This window comes from Balaenoptera acutorostrata, chromosome 7 (assembly GCF_949987535.1).
Source record: "Balaenoptera acutorostrata chromosome 7, mBalAcu1.1, whole genome shotgun sequence".
NCBI classification, from domain to species: domain Eukaryota; kingdom Metazoa; phylum Chordata; class Mammalia; order Artiodactyla; family Balaenopteridae; genus Balaenoptera; species Balaenoptera acutorostrata.
Window position 1 is genome coordinate 32,663,042 of NC_080070.1, and position 21,017 is coordinate 32,684,058.

A 21,017-nucleotide genomic window follows, 5' to 3' on the forward strand; every position below is an offset into this window, starting at 1 on the left:
AAATAATGTTTACAGTGGTGACTCTCTTTAAGAAAGCAGATGAAGAAGGAAGAGTAATCATATTACTATCCCTTTGTGACTATTAGATCAATTATTCTCACACCATCCTGAAAGCTCATCCCTGAACCATGCTCTGAAACTGATACTGGCCTTGGGTGAGGTTAATGAAAGATTCCCAACCTGAGTGAATCTCTAAACCAGTTTTGAGACTGTGGTCCCACTTTCCAGGGTTTTCTCATACCAGTTGGCATAATTCCAGATGCCAATAATCTTCTAGTGTCTGATATTTTAACTTGTAAAGATTTACCTGCCTTTCCCCGTCTACATTGATAACTTGGTATTATACTACCAACATGGTTTATGAAAACTGGGTTTTAATTATTATTTCATCCTTGTTTAATCACTTTTCTCTTGGATCCATTTTTTTTTTTCTGGTATTATGTCCCATTTGCCTGTTCTAGACCAGACCATCCAGGCTATCACTGCTTTTACTCTATGCGTAGGCAAACCCGTATATAACTCTGAATACCTGCCTAGATGCCCCGTTCTGATCTCTGGTCTGGATCATTTTAGTGCTTTCAAACCCCAGTTATGACATAAATCATGTATTGTTTTGTATTTCCATGTAAAACATTCAAATTAAAAATAATTTAGCTAGACACTTGATGATGCATCTGTATGCAGAGGACGTTGCCTCAGAGGCTTTCCCAAGCTGCCTTAAGCAACCCCTAGAATTTGATAGATTAATGGGATAAACTTCATTATTTATGAACCATTTCTTAAATATAATGCTATTCATTCTAGATAAATGATCAAAACTTATTTGATACTCTATAAACTAAGTTCCAGGTAACACTAGTAATTTGTTTTAATTTTAGTTTGCTTATAGGATTCAAAACACATATTGTAGTTGATTTTATATTCCAGAGACAAAATTATTTGTTTATTAATTAAATGTTTACTAAGTGCTTAGTATATGACACCCTGGGAGAAGAAGCCATGATTTATGTCATGAAAATAAGTAGTTTAATGTAATGTGCATATTTTGATAGGAGTACAGAATGTCATAGTAACACATTTTCCTAGGTAAATCTGCTCCCTTTTGTATAATTTTAACCTAACAAGGTCATTAAAATTTTAAAAAAAACTTTATTTCTCCACAGGCACATATTTTATGTTTGTGGAAGAAATGAGAAGAACTTCAATATTTTTAATCTTGTACTAAGCAATTCAGAAATATGCCTAAATCTGTCTACTCTTACTATCCACTATTGTATTTACATGATTCCTTTGCAATAGTCAAAACAATTACCTCTTTTCCCTAAAAAAGGCTTGATCTTTTCTACCTTGATCTCTTTATAAATACTATTATTTTATGTATGAAGCATCTCCGTGTATTGAAATTCTATCCACCATTCAATATCCATTTAAAATTCCTTTTCCATTAAAATTCCTTGTATCATTTTTGCCAACAACTAACTTCATAATATTTATTCTCTCTCTTATTTCCTTTATTTTTATACCCAAAACCCTTTCTATATTCCCCATTACAATATGTAAAATGTTCCATTCAGAAAAGGAATTAGAGAGTTATGAGAATTTTGAGGAAATCCCCCATTCCATGGCTCTAGAAAGAAGTCAGGAAAGGGGACTGAGAAGGAGCAACCAAAGAGTCCAGGGAAAAATAACAAGAGAAAGTGCAATGAGAGTGTTGTAGGAATAAAGAAGAAAGACAATGATTGAAAAACTCGATCAAATTTACATGGGTTGTAGTGGAACAATGTGTGTGTGCCAAATGAACAAATCTTTCTGTGGCTTTAAAAGATGTTTTTAGTAGTTTATCTGTAAATAAGATAAGTCCATTGATGGAGGGAAATAAAGAGTTAAGGGAGGTTTTTTGAAAACAACTTTATTGAGACATAATTTAAATACAAAAACTGCATATATTTTATGCATGCAACATAATGAGTTTGGACCTATGCATACAACTGTGAAACCATCACCACAATCGAATAGACATATACATATACATAGATGTATACATCACGTTCAAAGGGAAGAATTTTTTTAAGTTATATTAAATAATCATGGAATTAACCCAATTAAAATAGACAAATATAGAGAAGAAAGAAGGGATAAATGATATATAAAGTTCAGGAAAAAGTGGGAGAACTTAAAGCCTAGGTGATTACTTTGCCTTAGCTAAAAGGAGGCATAGCTGTACCAATTAAACTAATCTGAAAAGAATGACTGATGCTATAGATGTGTAAAAGATCGTCGGGTTATAGATGTGATAGTGAGAATTTGATGGAGTTGAATCTAATATCTTTAAATTTTTCTCCATGAGGTGCACATGAAAGAAGTGGTAGGGGGTTGGATATTTAAAGGTATTGAAAAAAGTTTGAAACAATTTTGCGAAGAATGAGAGTTAGAAATGACAGAGAAATGTAATAAAAATTTGGAGTAGTTGAACTAACAAGGAGTATGCTTGTGATGTCTTAAAATGTAAATAAAGCTGTTAGGAGTAATATGCAGTATGATGTAGTATTCTTGAGGGAGGGGGATGAAACAGTAATGTGCATTGCTCTCAGAACTGAAGTAAATGGTATGAAAAGACTTTTCTCTAAAGCAGAATAATATCTTGGAATATTTCTTCATGTAAACTTGCACACATGTACATACATAGTTTCCTAACACTATTTGCCCTTTCTTCAAAGAATCAGCAGCATCCATTACCTGAGGAAAACATCAAAACTAAAGGATTTTTTCTCTAGGGTATCAGTGCTTTTGATTTTCAGGAGCCCAAGATTTTGAATATAAAAAGCTAAGAAGCTGAAAGACTGGGGAATACATACTATATTTGAAAGAATGTTTTTATTATTTAGGCAGTTTGGAACTATCTCAGAAGAAAGCTACCCAAAAACACAGTGGCTTAAACAAGGTAAAAATATATTCCACTTTCACATAAGAGACTAAGGTTGTGGTCTAGTCTAATATGGAAGCTTGGCCATGTTGATGACCCAGGTTGTTTCTCTTGTTTTCTGACATCCTCAACACACAGCTTATATCTTCAGTTCCCATAATCAAGGTCCACATTACAGCCTTTGGGAAATGAAAAATATAGGAAGTGTAAGACATGCCCATGTTTTGGAAGAAGTTGCCCATCTCACATCTGCTCACATTTCACTGGCCAGAACACATGAGCACACCCAGCTGCAAGGTGGACTAGGAACTGTAGCTTTGTGGGAGGAGGGGTGTATGTTCAGAAAAGAGTGCACAGCCAGTGGTCAGTTAAAATCTGAAGATTCTATTTCTAAAGGAAGAAGAAAGTGATACATTCTACAGCAGTCTCTAATACAATATACCCCTTTGGTATATTGAAAATATACTCACAGAAAATACATTCAACATTTTCACACGACAAGGCAACCAAATGATGGATCCAGTTACTACATTCATCTCAAGGTCTAAGTCCTCTGGGCTATGGGTACTCCTCTCCAGCAGATCCATATGTGATTGATGAATTAAAAATTAATAAGCATGTTATCTGCCTCCTTCTATCTCAAATAGTGTAGCAGAAACAAAAAGAGTGCACTTTTAAAACTTCCATTCAGAAACGGAAAGAATGAGAAATATTGTCAGTCAATTGTAATGATAAATCCCCCTTGAAATATTGTAGTGAGAATCTTCTTTAGAACATCTGGCAGTCATGATTTGGGTCTCTGAAAGTATCTTCTTGTCCACTATCCTTCATGGCCACATATGAAGAGACATTAGATCATGGATCCTTCTTGGTGATTACACAACGCTTGCTGGTGCAATTTGGGAATACAAAAGTTTTCCTTCAGCGTTGAACAGTCACTTATTTGTGATTTCCTTCACATAAAAAAATTCTAGGGGCTTCCCTGGTGGCACAGTGGTTGAGAATCTGCCTGCCAATGCAGGGGACACGGGTTCGAGCCCTGGTCTGGGAAGATCCCACATGCCGCGGAGCAACTGGGCCCGTGAGCCACAACTACTGAGCCTGCACGTCTGGAGCCTGTGCTCCGCAACAAGAGAGGCCGCGATAGTGAGAGGCCCGTGCACCGTGATGAAGAGTGGCCCCCCGACTTGCCGCAGCTAGAGAAAGTCCTCGCACAGAAACGAAGACCCAACACAGCCAAAAATAAATAAATAAATAAAATTATATATATATATATTTAAAAAAAAAAAAAATTCTATTAGTAGATGTCCAATAAGAAAATGAACAAGTGATAAATAAAGTTTCCTTAATAGGTCTCTTATCAAGAAACCAAGTAAAGATAACACCTTGTAATGGTGCTTAAATGTCAAAAGTCTTGTCATTAATTTAGATGGGTTGATACTCCAACAAAATAGAAACTTGCTTGGGGAAACTGAAGCCTTGGCAGTGAAAGCAATACATTTACTGCAATGTGTTGATGGTTTGACTGTCATTGTGTGTCAGAGAACAAGTGATGAGAGTTGCTCAAGAAAAGCTTGTGGTCAGAATCTTGACTCTTTTAGAGCCTCTTCATATCACTGCTTTAATTTAGGAATACACAATAGCACATTGTTTTCATCTCTGAGAAACCCCAAATTATAGTTTTATCCCTCAAGATAGATTGCAGGCTATAGGCAGTAGGAGGTCCACTTAGCAAAGTTGTATCCCTTCCTTCAAGGTAAGTAAACCTAGTAGCTTGATTTCTTCTTAGTTCTAGGTATTTAGTGAAAGTGGAAAAGAGAAACTGACACAAGCCAATATTATTAATTTTAAAACATTTCCCCATGTTTCCTAACTACAGTTGGCTTCTGGCCTGACTCCCAAAATATTGCAAGCAACAGTTTTATCTTGCTTCAGAATAACAATGTTTTCCAGTTTTCTAGTACACATTATATGTTTCCTTGGTGCCTTACACTCAAATGTTAAGCCAATATATTTTATTTTATTTTATTTTATTTATTTATTTTTTTAAAGCTCTAGGAGAACATAATCCTAAATTTTTTTTTTATCAGATGTGTATGTTTGATTTATTTATTTTATTTTTATTTTTGGCTGTGTTGGGTCTTTGTTTCTGTGCGAGGGCTTTCTCTAGTTGTGGCAAGCGGGGGCTGCTCTTCATCGCGATGCGTGGGCCTCTCACTGTCGCGGCCTCTCTTGTTGCGGAGCACAGGCTCCAGACGCGCAGGCTCAGTAGTTGTGGCTCACGGGCCTAGTTGCTCCACGGCATGTGGGATCTTCCCAGACCAGGGCTCAAACCCGTGTCCCCTGCATTGGCAGGCAGATTCTCAACCACTGCGCCACCAGGGAAGCCCAAGCCAATATATTTTAGATTTTTATTTATGTGAGTGACCCACTTTTGTTAGAATATTTTATGGTAGTTACAATAAAGACTTAGCTGTCGAGAACACAGAACACTTTAAACAGGACAGTTGTCCTATCTACATAAAGTTCCAGCGAAATTCCAAGGAAATGTATATATGTTTGATGATCCTGGGTAATCATAATCCTCCTAACTTGTTTCCCTGTCATTTTTAAGATACATGTTTCATCTTTTAGCATCAAGATGTTTGCTTCTGTTCCTGGCCACATTCTATGCACAGGAGGAGAACTGGAGCATGACAGAAAAATTACCTGAAATTTAGTAACAAGGCAAAACTAAAATTTGAATGGCAAATCTTTTCTATGTTATAGAGAGGCAAAGGCCACACAAGCACTGTTTGGAGATCGTAGTTAGTTAATCTCACTATTATTAATTGATCCCAGATTTAGTGAAATTGTTTGCTAATTTGTTAATGTTTTGGCCCTGTGGACATTATTCAATTTTGTATCTAATCCAATAATATTATTCTAACATTTTCTTTGTTAAATTGCCTTGGAAATCCATGATTTACAGATGGCCTTTGACCATGTCATAACATACTGCTTGTTTCCTCATTAATTAATACATTAAATCAAATCCTTGGTACATATTTATTTTCCATTTGTCTTGATTGTCATGATTTTATCTTCTGAAAATTATACTATACCAAAGGCAAGCCATTCCTTTTAGTGTCACAACCTGAAAGTTGCTCATATATCTATGGTTATAACATGGTAACATAGCCACACTTAACTACAAATGAGGTTGTGAAATATAGAATTTTTTTTCTGGATGTCAAGGGGCCCAATTAAAATTCAGGGGATTTCATAGTAAAGGAAAGGAAAGTGGATAGTGAAGGTCACCTATCAGTTTATAATTTATCAGCCATAATTGGTTTTCTTACCCTATATGAAACAAGATTTTCCTGGGCTATATCATAAAGAGAGATAAATCAAAGGGAAACACAGTATTAGATTCTAATGAGAGGTTCTGCTACACCCTCAGAGTTGGGTCCCAAAAATGAGGGAAATCACAGAAACCACTTAACTGGTTAGGGAGAATCTAAGAACAGAAGCTCCCTCTGCCTTGCTTTTTAGGTGAAGTCTTGTCGTGTTAGCCCATGCTTCACATGGTGTGAGTATTAAACAGCTGAGAGAACTATGTGAGGTATCTAGGCTCATGGCCCTAAGATAGACTGATCAGGAACCAGCAATCTTTTATTACAAGGACCAGATAGTAGATTTTTTTGGCTTTGTAAATCATACCGTCACAAGCAAAAGCACTCCACTTTGCCGATGTAGCACATAAGCAGCCATAAATTATACTCACACATCTTTGAACATAACAAAAACTGACTATATATATAGTCAATTTGAATTGAATTGTACACTGTGCTTTGCCTGGAACACAAATCACAAAGATCTATTCACTTGTTAGTCACCATAATAAAGGAAAATTAACAACCTGTATTGAGATTTTTGAGTTCTTATTTAATCAAATTCCTTTGTACTATAAGGTTCATTTTACAAATTTGTTTCTTAATAATCATCTTATTACTGCTAATTTCACTTTGAAGTTGGCTTTTTATTCACAGCTATACTGACAGGAAGTATTAGATTTCGTGGTATTATCTTCACTTATAAGCATTAATATGCCTTAGTCAAACTGCATGACTTCTATAATACAAGTCATGATAGCATAAATATTTCTCAAGTTTTTTATTGCATATGAGTGAAAATATCACTATGATTTGCCTAGGTATTTAGGTTAGAAATATTATTGTGGTAGTGCTAATTCTTACATTCTTCTCCTTTCAGATTCTCAGTTATATTGGCATTAGAAATCTTCTATGCTTTCTAGGTGAAGAGCACCTGTATGCACGGCATACTAATTCAAGAACTGTCAATGATATATAGTGAGTAGCCTCCTGATTTTTATTCTAAGTATTACAAATAGAAAATAATCTAAATGTTTTTTCTCCTAAAATATCCACCTGTATCATTTGGTAATGTTATTCTTCTTTTAAAATAAAAGAAAATTTTTTCTAGGATAAATTTGGAATATATATGTTGTTAGGATTACAGGGTAAACTCCCCATAAAAAGCCATTAAACATCTGAGTTTTATATCTCAGAGTTGTGGCTGGGACCTCGAAACCAAAGACTATTATACTTAGTGACCTAATATTCTAAAGAGAAGTGCTAGACAGAAGTTTATAGGATTTGCTAATAGAGACAAAAATTTGCCTAAGGACTGCAGATTTGCATGTCTATTCTCTCTACAACCAGCTCATTCCATTCTAAACACACTGGCTACTTAAAGTTCCTGGAACACGCCAGTCACCATCTGGCCATAGGGCTTTGACCTTGCATTACGTTTGCCCAAAGTGTTTTTGTCTCACTCTCACCTTCTTCAAGTCTTTGTTCCAATCTCACCAGGTCATACTGCTGATTACATTCACTATTTCGTTACACTGGTCTACTTTTCCTCTTTTCTACGGTTCTTATTATCTCCTAGGATATATCATAATTTGCATACTTCTTGTGCTTATTATCTGTTCCCTGCGTCTAGAATGTAACTTCCATAAGAACAGAGATCTCTGTCTGCTTTGTTTATGAATGCATCCTACGTATTTAAAATAGTGCTTGACATAAAACAGGTGCTCAACAATATTTTTGGCAAATAAATGAAAGAATCCTATTTAAAAAAACTTTTCTGAATAAATCTGCCATATGTTGTCAGTATGTTTTGTAGTATCTATGTTTGGAAAAGTATGTATCTTACTGCTGAAAAGGAAAAAAACCTGCAGTCACTTCATAATTTTATGAAAACAAAAAGCTAATTTTAAAATTTATTTTAGATAAATTTCCCTGCAATTAAAGTATTTATATATTTTTTTAATTAAGATGAATGGATGCAGATTAAGTTAAAGATCTTATGTACAATAAGATAACTGAATATAATGTAATAAGATCTTTAATGTAAAATGAGGAAAGCAAAAATATAGTTTCTATCTAGTCCAAGATTATATTGTTTGAGTGCAAATTAAATGTGTAGTGTCTAAAGGAAAAGGTAGTGATACCAAAAAAAAAAGCTTCATTTTCTTAAAAGGATAAAAACATTATAAATGCAAATTCTAAAAGGAATTATTGAAAAGATAATTGTAGGACATAGTGGGTATTTTTTTAAAATTACATTATAGAAAATAAAAAATACTCCTCCTATACTAATTTGGTTTTGTTTTTTCTTTTACAGAAAATACCTAAGACCTAACATTAAATAGATCACAGTAAAGATATGTCTGTGAAAGCATAAGGAGTTTGAATTTTATAGCTCCCTGATAATGTTATTTGATGGTTTTTATTTCATTGATTCATTTTTATCAAATTTATTATGAGAAAATCTACATACGTAAAATGTATCCATTTTAACTTTACAGTTAGAGGAGTTTTGACATATGTAAGCATGTAACCAGGGTGGCAATCAAGATTAACATTTTCATCACCCCAAAACATTTCTTCATGAACATTTGCAGTCAATTCCCCATTGCTCCCAGTCCAAGGTAACTGCCCATCTCTGTCACGACAGAGGCAATATGCCTTTCAAAATCTCCTTTAAAAGGTATCAAAATTGCATAATCTTTTTTGTTTCTGACTCCTTTCACGAAGTATAATGCTTTTAGAATTGCCCATGATGTTGCATATATCCATTCTTTTTTATTGCTGATAATTTTCCATTGTACAGATACACTAATTTATTCATTCACTCACCTCTTGCTGTATATTTGTATTTTTTTCAGTTACTATATTACAGGTGCTATGAAAATATGTGTAAAAATGAGCATATGTTTTAATAGCTCTTATGTAAATGGATCATATGTTAAGTATATGTATACTATTTTAAAAAACTGCCAAACTATTTTTAAAGTGGCTATATCATTTTACATTGTCACTAGTAATACATGAAATTTCTCATTACTCTACATCTTCATCAACACTTGGTATGGTCTGTTTTGTTTGCTTGTTTGTTTATTTGTTTTAATTTTCATCATTCTAGTTGATATGTATTGGTAGGTCATTGTGGTTTTAATTTGCATTTCCCTGACAGCACTTTCTTAATGAGCATATTTCCTGCACTGTCTTAATCAGAGCAGCCCACTGTTAAATAATTTATGTATGATGTTTCCAGCAAGATTTCATTTAAGAATTAAAAGTTTAAAGAAAGATTCCATTGAAGGAATAAAGTTAAAGATTCCCTCTAACTGATATTTTTTGAATGCCTCTTTTCTCAGAAAGTGGCTTATGTAGTTTGGGTCTTTTTGTTCCCTTTCAGCATTTTTAAATACTTGAGGCAACTACAGCAAGTATTAATACAGAGGCAGGAATGGACATTTTATATCAAGTTATAAATTACGTTTAATTTAAGGTAGTAATCCTTTTTAACTTGATATAAGGTGTCCATTCCAAAGAAGGGAGGGAAAAAAATTAAAATAATTCACCATGATTAGAGATGTGACAAAGCATAAAGTGTTATTGAAATTTACCTGTTTATATGCACCTCATTATTTATATCCATTTTTATTACTAATTTTTAAATATTGAAATTTTTACCCCTTCAATCTGAGTTTAGCAACCAATTATAGTTTCATGGTTGTCTCATTCATTAGGGAAATGTGTTCAGTAATGTCAGGAGACTGTTTAAAACCATGAAAAAGGACATAGCCAAAATCTCACAGCCAACAGAAATAGTGGAGAATAAGCTGGCCTGTGACAAATGTTTGTGGAACTCTTCTATGAGTTGAATGTAAAGAGCAAAGAATTCTAGGGCATGTAATTAAATTATTTTCAACAAATAGCACAAGCAAATGTTAGCAATGATCATTGCTCTGTAAATTTCTATTAGGTCTCTCTTAGCCTGGCTAATATTTCCAATCTTTAATAGCACAACTTAGAGCCAAAAAGCAAAAGTTTCCTGTTACATGTCAAGAAGCAAGGACATTGCAGTGAATCCTCTGATACGTCCTGACCTTGCCTTGAGGACTTGGTTAAAGCTCATGCATAAAAAATAATTCCAGAGAATAAATTTTTCATTAGCCACGTTTGTCATTTTATGCATAAGAAACCCCATAAAGCCTTACCTATATGAAATGGCCTATCCTTGGTCTGAAGAGCAAGGAAAAAAAAGTTATATGGTGCTGTCTTCTTTGACCTCTGTCTTTCAAATAAATAGTCACTGTCTTTAAAGACAGTAAGTTAGGGGCTTCCTTTGGTGGCGCAGTGGTTGAGAATCTGCCTGCCAATGCAGGGGACACGGGTTCGAGCCCTGGTCTGGGAGGATCCCACATGCCGCGGAGCAACTGGGCCCGTGAGCCACAATTGCTGAGCCTGCGTGTCTGGAGCCTGTGCTCCGCAACAAGAGAGGCCGCGATAGTGAGAGGCCCGCGCACCGCGATGAAGAGTGGTCCCCACTTGCCGCAACTGGAGAAAGCCCTCGCACAGAAACGAAGACCCAACGCAGCCAAAAATAAATAAATAAATAAAATTAAAAAAAAAAAAAAAAAGAGTAAAGACAGTAGGTTAGCTTAATTTACATCTTCATAAAATAATTAGAGAACTATTGAGAAAACCATTCTTTCTAGGGAAGCAGTTAGATCCTCCTCTTGAAGAACATGGGCAAAGTCTATTATTAGATACCATTCTATGGGCCTCATAAAAAGACAAATATCTTCCTATGATAAACAATGCTTGAGGCTTGGCACCTTGGATGGGGCTTAATCTTGAGCAAGCAGTGCATGGGCTTCCTGAGTGTCTCCTGTGGCTTGACCAAAGTTTATTTTGGCTGAACCTTATTACTTCATTAAGGCAATGTTTGATTACCTATCTCTAGAACAAAATATAAGCAAAAATCCCTTTTCACATGCCATTTGGCAATTTTTAGTAGAGTTCACTGATGCATTTGACAAAATGTTTTCCTCCATGGTGGAGCTGCCCATCAAAAATCTATCCTTCCAATCTATACATCCTCCATCTGGAAAAATGGTACCTACATCATTACAGAGCCTTACATTTTATTGTCCCCCACAAAATTCTATTTTATGTCAACTGAGGGGAGGTATAGCTCAAGAAATTGTTAATATAATATCTGCATATTTCTTAGAAAACATTAATTGAAATATATAATTCATCACCCATATATAGGAGTTAAATCAAAATTGGAAAATATAAGTTACATCAGAAAATTTTCCTCTGCCTTTAAATGAGGTACCCAAGAATTATCATTTCTCCATCATGTCTAATAAGTTATTTATTGGGAAGGTTACCCTAGAGAGCCCAGTATGGTTGGCAACATATAACCGTAATTGTTTATCTTGGAGGCTCAGAGTTATATTTTTCCATAATTACATTTTAGGACCATTGCTGATTTTAGGAAGCTCAGTATATCCCAGCCCAGATTTTAACTATCTGTTTTTGGAATGAACAAGAGAAGGACTTTGTCAAAAGATAGCTAAGATTAGGTGATTACTGTGCATCAAGACAGAGAGGGTTGATTAAATTAGGTGAAAATAAACCCTCAATAGAAAGGAAATACTGAGAAGAAACTTAGTTCTTAGCTGGTGGAAATGTATCTCATCATAAGCCAGACACTTTTGATGAGATGAATGGAAAGTTATGTTGATAGGAATGGAATTAAGTTGATTAAATGATTATCTGGGTCGGAAAATTTGGTCACTTTTTTTTTTAGAGTCTCAAATTATCTGTGTCAAATTTAAGAAGACAACCTAAAACTGCAGGATTATTTTCTCAGCTAGCTTTTTAAATTCCTCTTTTGTAAATTACTGAATCTTAACATGTAAAGAAAGTGATAAATCCTTATTCTTGGGGGTTTTTCAGTATAATTCTAACCTTGGTTAATGAGTATGGGTGCTCTCACTGTTATGCAGAGATGTCTAAGAATAATGACAGCCTTCTTCTCCTCAAACCCTTGTTAGTGTTACCTTCAGCAGCTCTAATATTAGCAGTTATAATCCATAGAGATACTTGAGGAGAACTACAGAAAGAAGCCTTAAGTCTTGCGTTGAAAGAACATGCCTTGGTTTAAAGCAGGGGTATACAAAGGAAAGGTAGTGACTTATCATGGATTCCCTTTGTACCTTCTTTCAGTGAGACATTTGGTGAGATTGACTCAGAATTCTTTTTTCTTTTCCTCTAAAGTAAGAGCTGAGAAATGACTTAAAGAACTCTCCTTAAATTAATAGGATTGTATGGGTCCTTGTGTTGTGATGAACAGATTGGACAATATAAAGTCATTATGTTTTATATCAAATATATTTCATTTAAAAAACTAGATTAATAATTATTTCAATTATTATTTTTGGAAGAATCATTTAGATCCAGTGGCTAGGAACAATATGTTGCAGTTTGGAACAGTACAAACATGAGATTTTAAAGCACTAGAGATCTAAGTTCAAATCCTCATTCAGCTGCCTTATGAATATTTACCTAAAGAAAAATGTCTCTGAATTAATCTGAGCAATAATTTCCTCATATGTAAACTAAGTAACAATAATATTCACCCCATAGCGTGAATATTATTGAGAGTATTAAATGAAATAGTATATATAACCCACCTTTAAGATATGAGTCTGTTAAAAAAAAAAAAAAGATATGGTTCTGTAAACTGGCTCAAGTCTGGGAATTGATTGAGGGTCATAACTATTTCATGATTCAGGTTAATGACTTTTGTTCACTTGATCTAGAAATCCTCCACTATATATATATGTATATATAGATCAAGTAAGAATTTAGTAAATTTTACATCAATTTCACTTCCAGGAACACCATAATTAACTAGCAAATGCCATAGGTCTCTGAGAGTCAGGCTATTCTCATTGCTGCTTTGACTTTGCTGTTCATTACGGTATCCAGGCCCACCTTGCCTTTGGCAATTGAGGGCAGCCACTTGGCCTGAGGCACCCTGGGATCCAATTATCCCCAAGGCATTTGGGTTCCCCAATTCAGTAGCAGCAGTTTCCACTACAAAGAGGAGCTATCACAGAGCTCTTCAAGGATGCTGTACTGAGAACATAGCAGACACTAATAATATTATAAACATTTTATTGTCATATATAATAGTAAGAATTATTAATGAAACATGACTATTCCTATTCCAAAATAGAAATAAATGTAATTGTACATACAATAGATATTTTGGCACATCTTCAAAGTGCTTGTTAAAAAATTCTGATTCTAGAGCTGCAGCTTAACTGTTCTAAAACAGAGTATATGCAAGTCAGTTGCCAGAGTCTGTGTTTTTAGCAAGTGTCCCATTTTATTTTTATGCATGCTAAATTTTGAGAATATTTTTTGTAGTGCATTGCTTTTCTAATATAATTACTTGGGGCCGTATTATATTGATTTCTATAGTCCTCAGTTGTAACACTTTCAGATTTATTTTCGTTCCAGAATTGATAAAGACAAGAATAAACTGATAATGTTTGAATCACCATATGACAGACGTAAGGCAACATCAACTAAAAAAAATTATGTATATATATATATCTATATAGACAAACTAGTTATATATGTATGTATACATACATAAATATACAATTACCAGAAACAGTATGTAATGTGTGTCTTACTTATATAAGTTATAATTCTTCTAACTAGGGAATTGGAGAAAAATATTCTTACCTGAATTTGACTAAAGGAAACAACTCCTAGTCCAAGTGAGATTCTCTTCTTCTTCCAGTTCTCTGTTTCTATGTTATCTATTGGTCTGTTCTCTGCTCTGTTCTATTTATGTCAGTGTTCACTATCTTATATTAAACTTCTGGATTATACAGAGAAATCTTATGTTGTCATTGACAGTTTTGAATATTTTCTTTGATTTCAACACCTCCAGACTGTAGTGTTAGTTTCTGGCTCATTTTGAATAGGACACATTGAGAATTCCAAAAACATATTGCCTCCCAAAGCAAGGGCTATAGAAACATAGAATATACATAGGAATAAAAAGCATACAGAAAAATGCTCTTCAAATCTTCAAGTGTACATTGGAAATAAAACACTGTGTTAAAGATGAGAAACACATCATCAGTCCTCTGTTACTGTTACTGTAGCCTTTTGTTTTATCAACTTCATATGCAAATTAAGTAACAGACTAAAATGGGTTTCAAGCTGTTTGAAAAGCATGACAAAAAAATGTAGTATATTAATCTCCTTTGGAACCACAGTTATAATTACTTTCTTGCTTATCCAAAGTTTGCATTTATAAAAATGTAGAAAGAAGCAGACATCAGAAGAATTCATTATGAGGCAGTATGTTCGACTATCTCATTGCTTCTCTGTTGACTGATTGTTACAATACTAAAAATATTATTCATAGACTCACAGGCTTAGAAACATTATCTTTAGTGTATTTCAAAAACAGTTTTTAGAGCTTCTGGTTTTAGTGCCACCAAGTGAAGACCTTGGAAGTTCTTACTCTCATCCTCACAACAACCAGAAGAGCTGAACAAACTGAAATCCAGTGACTTACTTCGGACCTATCGAAGGACTGAAGTCACAGAGCAAGCTATCACCCCAAAATCTGGAGAGACAAGCAAATCCAGAGTCATAGCCTAGATCTCCTTACCGGGAACAGAAGCCTCTGGAGGCATAAACTGATAGGAACACTTACAAGGTAATTTTTCTGGAGGTAAAACACTTACAAGGTAGTTGCTAGAAGCTGAGCATTCTCTAAGCCGACAGTGAGAAATTCCCAGGAGCTACAGTCTTAGGGAGGCCTTATTCTATTGTGGGTTTTACATCCAAGAACCACACAAAGTTCTCAAGGTAAAGGGCCAGGAAAGACCCATTCGTGACGCTATTAGAGGGAGAAGAACTTTAAAATACATCCAGGACATTCTCTGTAACAGAAGTTTCCTTTCAAGGAAAAAAGACTGACAGAGCATTTTCCCAAGAGAAGAAAGGCATTTACCACTCTCCTGCCCCTTTGAGGCTTCCTGTCCCACTTAAGTGCGGAACAAAAGCTGAGAAACACTTATAAAAGTCACAGCCCTGGGACAGAGGCCCACTGAAAGACTGAGATTAAATCATGAGATCATAGAAAGTTTCCACTTCCCCATCCTTTACCACCAAACCAAGAGGGCTTACAGCTAAAAGACCTGCAAAACACAGAATCTCTCTGAGGAGGAGTACTTAGGGAAGCCCAGAATCAACAAGGGAGATAAAAACAAGAACATTAGAAGAATTTTAAACCCCATAGCAGCACAGATACAGCAAATATTAGACACAGCACAACTCCTAACCGGATTAGCAAATTTAAGGCTAATCTATGTCCAGCTGTCAGCAACAACAAAATATTTATATAATGCTATTATTGCTTTTAATTAGATCCTATTTTTCTCTTTATAGACAAGTTCAAACACATGAATCACAAGAACACATTTTAGGGAACAGTTTTATAGTAGTAACAGAAAGGAAAAATAATTTCCCTAGTACTCCTGACCCCCAACATATTTTTTATTGAATATACATTCCATTTTCAGTAAGATAAGATTTTTAGTCAGGATGATATACACAATTGCTTCATTATTTTTTAATTTGTGTGGTTGGCCTTCTCATAAATCTTTACAGAATAAAAAAATGTTTTTGAAGTTTTCACGTGTTGACACAAGATTAACAAATTGCTTCTACCTTCAAAGGGAGTATGTATAAACTAGAAAGAGAAAGTCAAAGAATCTGAGCTTTAGGGAAAAACTCACCAAGTCAGCTGACAGATGTTTACTCTCATGGGGGCTTAGATCCTGGTGGTAGCTGAGCAGTCTACAGAATTGACATTTATGCAAATAGTAACAAAAGTGTATGTAACTCATTCAATTGTTCTATTTCTCTTTTAACTAAAAGATCAACCTGAAAAACCAAAAACATAAATTAGCAGCAACCAAAGTGTGCAAGTGTTTATATGTCAGATGTGGGAAGAGTCAAGAGCAACTTTGATAAATATGGCATTTTGGCATTTTATCTAAACACTAGATTAGTTACTACAGTTTTAAAATAAAAATGTCAAATATCTGGAAAAATAACAAAGTGATGAAATTGCAAAGAATTTAATACTCTCTGAATTAAACCTTCTACAAAATCTAGCCTATTTTCCTAATCTCATAATAAATACCCTACATCCTAAAAGGATTGAAAGAAGTAAAGAATTAACAAAAAATATAATGGAGAAAGATGTAAATTTCAGTTGAACTAGAGTTTACAGGTATATAAAATAATTACTACCGCAACACTGACAACAGCAACATTAGTTAACATAAGTGACAGCAGGTTTGCCCAGGACAATCCTGGCTTCTTCATATTTTCCTGACTGAAATATTAGTATCACGCCATTTCACTCTAAAAATTAACCTGTAAGACCCTCTGAGATTTTCCTCTGCTCACCTCTCCAGTCTCATGCCACCCTCTCTAAACTCAACTCATCCTTAACTATTCAGTACTTCCTCTGGTTTTATGAATAGCATAAATGTGGCATGAGGTGGTTTTATACCAGAAACCGTCTGCCTCCTGTTTTCTGGCCAACTCTTATTTCTCAAATTACATTTGAAACATCCCTTCCTTAGGGAGGCTCTCCTTGACACTGCAGCCTAGACTAATTCATTAGCTCCTCTTTAACTGTTCTAATAACACTCATTTCCCTGTTGTAATTTTCTCACCAGTGAGGTATAGTCTTTAATGCCTACCTTCTTTTCTAGATTATAAGCTCCATGAAGGCAAGATCCAAGCCTTTGTGACCTTTCTTTTCCAGTTTGTTGGTAGAGTGATTGGCACAAAGGAAGAGTTTACAAGTACTAATCAAATACATAGATGATTCTGTGATGACTCCCCTAATCTTCATCATACAAATGAGGAAACTGAGGCTTAAAAAGTTTACTTATAATTCTCATGGTCACATTCCTGCTAAACAACAAGCCGGATTTCAAACCCAGGCATGCATAAATTCAAAGCCCATGCTTTTGATTCTTTAAAAACAAAGAACAAATTACATGACACATTAGGCTTTGGAAAAATCACCTACTCTTTGAAAGATGTAAAATTAAATCATCTGGTAGGTTTTGGTTATAATTGACTTTGTTTTTAAAATCAAGTTTATTGAAGTTTATTTTACATACAATAATTTCACCAATTTAAATTATACAATTAGATAAGTTTTGCAAGTATATTCAGTCATATAACAACCAGAATCAAGATATCAAACACTACCAAAAACACAGAAAGTTCCCTGGTGCCCATTTGCAGTCAATATCCAACACCCACACTTGGACCCTGGCTAACATTGATCAGTTTTGCCTTTTTCAGAATGTCATATAAATGGAATTATACATTAAGTAATATTTTGTTTTTAGCTTCTTTCACAGTTTTTGAGATTCATTCAGGTTGCATGTAGTTTATTCTTTTTATTGTTGAAAAGTATTTCATTCATATGGGTATACAACATTTCATCTACCTATTCATCTGTTGCTAAACATATGGATTGTTTCAAAATTTGAGCAATTGTAAATAAAGCTGCTCTAAATATTTATGAACAAACCATTATGTGGATAAATGTTTCATTTTATCTTAAATAAATACCTTGGAGTGGAATGGCTGGGTAATACAGTAAGAATATGTGTAACTTTACAAGAACTTGCAAAAAGTTTTCCAAAGTGATTACAAAATTTTACACTCCCGTAGCAAGATAAGAGATTACCAACTGCTCCACATCTATTTTTAAGTGCGATAGTTTTGGGTTTGTTGCATAAGAAGAAACTACTATAATGGTAATAGAGATTGTTGATATGTAAATTTGGTTGTGGATCTATCTCAGAGAAGTGGCCTGATCATGGTAGTACTTGAAAAGCCAATTTAGTTTTGGGATTTACATGAATTCTTTGAAGGATAAAATTTTACTCTTTAACCAGGCTTACCCTACCCAGTCCATTAATTCTTTATTAAAATCTTGTTCAATTACATTTTTTTGCAACAACAACAAAAAAAGTAAATTATTCAAATGTAATACTTTCTGCACTTAGAACTGTTATAAAACAGAAATGTTCCTTAAGGTATACTACAGTTCAATATACCAATGGAAATATAGTATTCAAAGTCTAAGTAATTGCATTAGTTTGCTAGGGCTACCATAACAAATTACCACAAACTGAGTGGCATAAACAACAGAAATGTATTGTCTCACAGTTCTGTAAGCTAGAAGTCTGAGATCAAGGTGTTAGCAAGATTAATTTTTTCATGGGTTGTGAGGAAAGAATTTGTTCCATGTCTCCCCCATAGCTTCTGATGGCTTGCTGGCAATCTTTGGCATTCTTTGGCTTGTAGAAGTGCCACCCCAAAATCTTCCGTCATTGTCGCATACTGTTCTCCCTGTGTGTGTGCCTATCTCCAAATTTTGCCCTTTTAAGGACACCAGTCATATTGTATTGGGACCCAGCCTAATAACGTCATTTTAACTTATTTACTGCTGTAAAGACCCTATCTCCAAATAAAGTCACTTTCTGGGATACGGGGGATTAGGCTTCCAATGTATGAAATTTTAGGGATACAATTCAACCAGTAACAGTTACAGTCATCACTCAGTATCTGTGGGGATTGGTTCCAGGACCCACGTGGGTATGAAAATCTGCAGATACTCCAGTCCTTTATATAAAATGACATAGCAGAATTGGCCCTCCTGAATTTGTGGGTTCCACATCCTGGATCACAATATGAGGTTGGTTGAATCCATGGGCATGGAAACTGCCTATAGGAAGGGTCAACTATATTTTGGATCCAATGATGACTGTGCTTACTGTCATAGTGTAAAATAATAATTACTTGTAAATTTATAATAATGATAAGTTAAAAGATATATGCAAGCCTCTTTGAATTGCTTTTTACAAGATTTCACTTTTATGGATTTCTTTAAGAGTAAGAATATTTCAGTGATAATGATGACAAAAAGTTACTAGTATGCAAAGCAAAAAGATAGAAAATTCTAAAATTATAAATATAGGTTTATTGAAGATAGTATATTATTTAATATTAGATAATAGATTATATTTTAAATACAGTAAATATCTTGTTTAGGTGTTTACTTTTGAAATTGTTAAATTAGTAACATATGAAGAAAAAGTGATATATGATTTTAATAATTTCATATGGAGGGTTCAAATGTAGTCATGTATATCATTTTCTAGGCTTCAAAGTTTTTATAAAAGTTATGATAATAAAAATTGTACCCTGAATTTCATATATAATTATAAAACAACTCACGTCTAATTCTAAACTGTAGTAATTGATCCTAGAGTGAGATTTATTCTGTGGTTATGAAAGGCAATGGTATTTACAACTAGGATAAATTAAAGCAAATGAAGAGGAAAATTTTATTCTATGTAATACTTAGTTCATTATATTCTTAAATGACTATGCCAACCCAAATTCATCAGTAAGAGATCTGATGTATGCAAAAAAATGAATAAAATATATCACCAAGAAATAGCCTATGTTTCACAAGCATAGATATTGTTGTATTATAATTTATGTGCATTTCTCTTTCAACATAGTAAAGTGAACATAGTGAATACTCAAAATATTTAAAAACATAGATAAAATACAGTATTATTAAACACAATGTCTCTTGTACTTTGAGTTAGAGAGAGAATTTGGGAATATTTTATGTTGCTTTGGATAAACTTATCCCTTCAAGATTTCTGTCCCTTTTAAGAAATTATATTGTGCTTCAGTCTATTATATGCTTATTAAAATTCCAATAATTAATTCAGTGAGTTAAGTCTAATTTCTTACAATTAAAAATTTTTTGGAAAAAATTGTTACATTAATACATTTGGATTCCAATTGTGAATACAAGATTATTACCTATAAATAGGTATATAGTAGGCAGAATAATGCCCTCTCCCCAAAATATCTATATCCTAATCCATAGAACTTGTGAATATGTTACCTTACATGGAAAAAAGAACTTTGAAGTTATGATTAAGTTAAAGATATTAACTTATGGGGAGATTATTGTGAAATATCCAAGTGGGCCCAGTGTAATCACAAGTGTTCTTATAAGTGGAAAAAGGAGGCAGGAGCATCAAAGAAGGAAATATGACAACAGAAGCAGAAATCATGCGATGCAGAGTGATAGCTGGCTTTGAAAATGCAAGAGGACCATGACACAAGGAATTCAGGAAGCCTCTAGAAGCTACAGAAGGAAGGAAATGGATTCTCCCCCAGAACCTGAAGAAAGAATGCAGCCCTGCTGAAACCTTGATTTTAGCCTCATGGGCCCATTTCAGTTTTCTGACCTTCAAAACTGTAAGATAATAAATTTGTGTTGTCTTAAGCCACTAAGTTGTGGCAATTTCCTACAGCAGCAGAAGGGGAGCAGGACAGTAAATGTTATGTTTTTAAGAAGCTAGCATAAATAATAATGATATCAACCCTTTAAAAGATTCTTATAACTAAACACATAATTACCATATGACCCAGCAATCGCAACTTTGAGATTTATCCCCCCAAAATGGAAACTATATTCACAAAAAAAGGTACACAAATATTTCTACCAGCCTTATTTGTAATAGCAAAATACTAGAAAGAACCGAAAATTCTTTCAATGT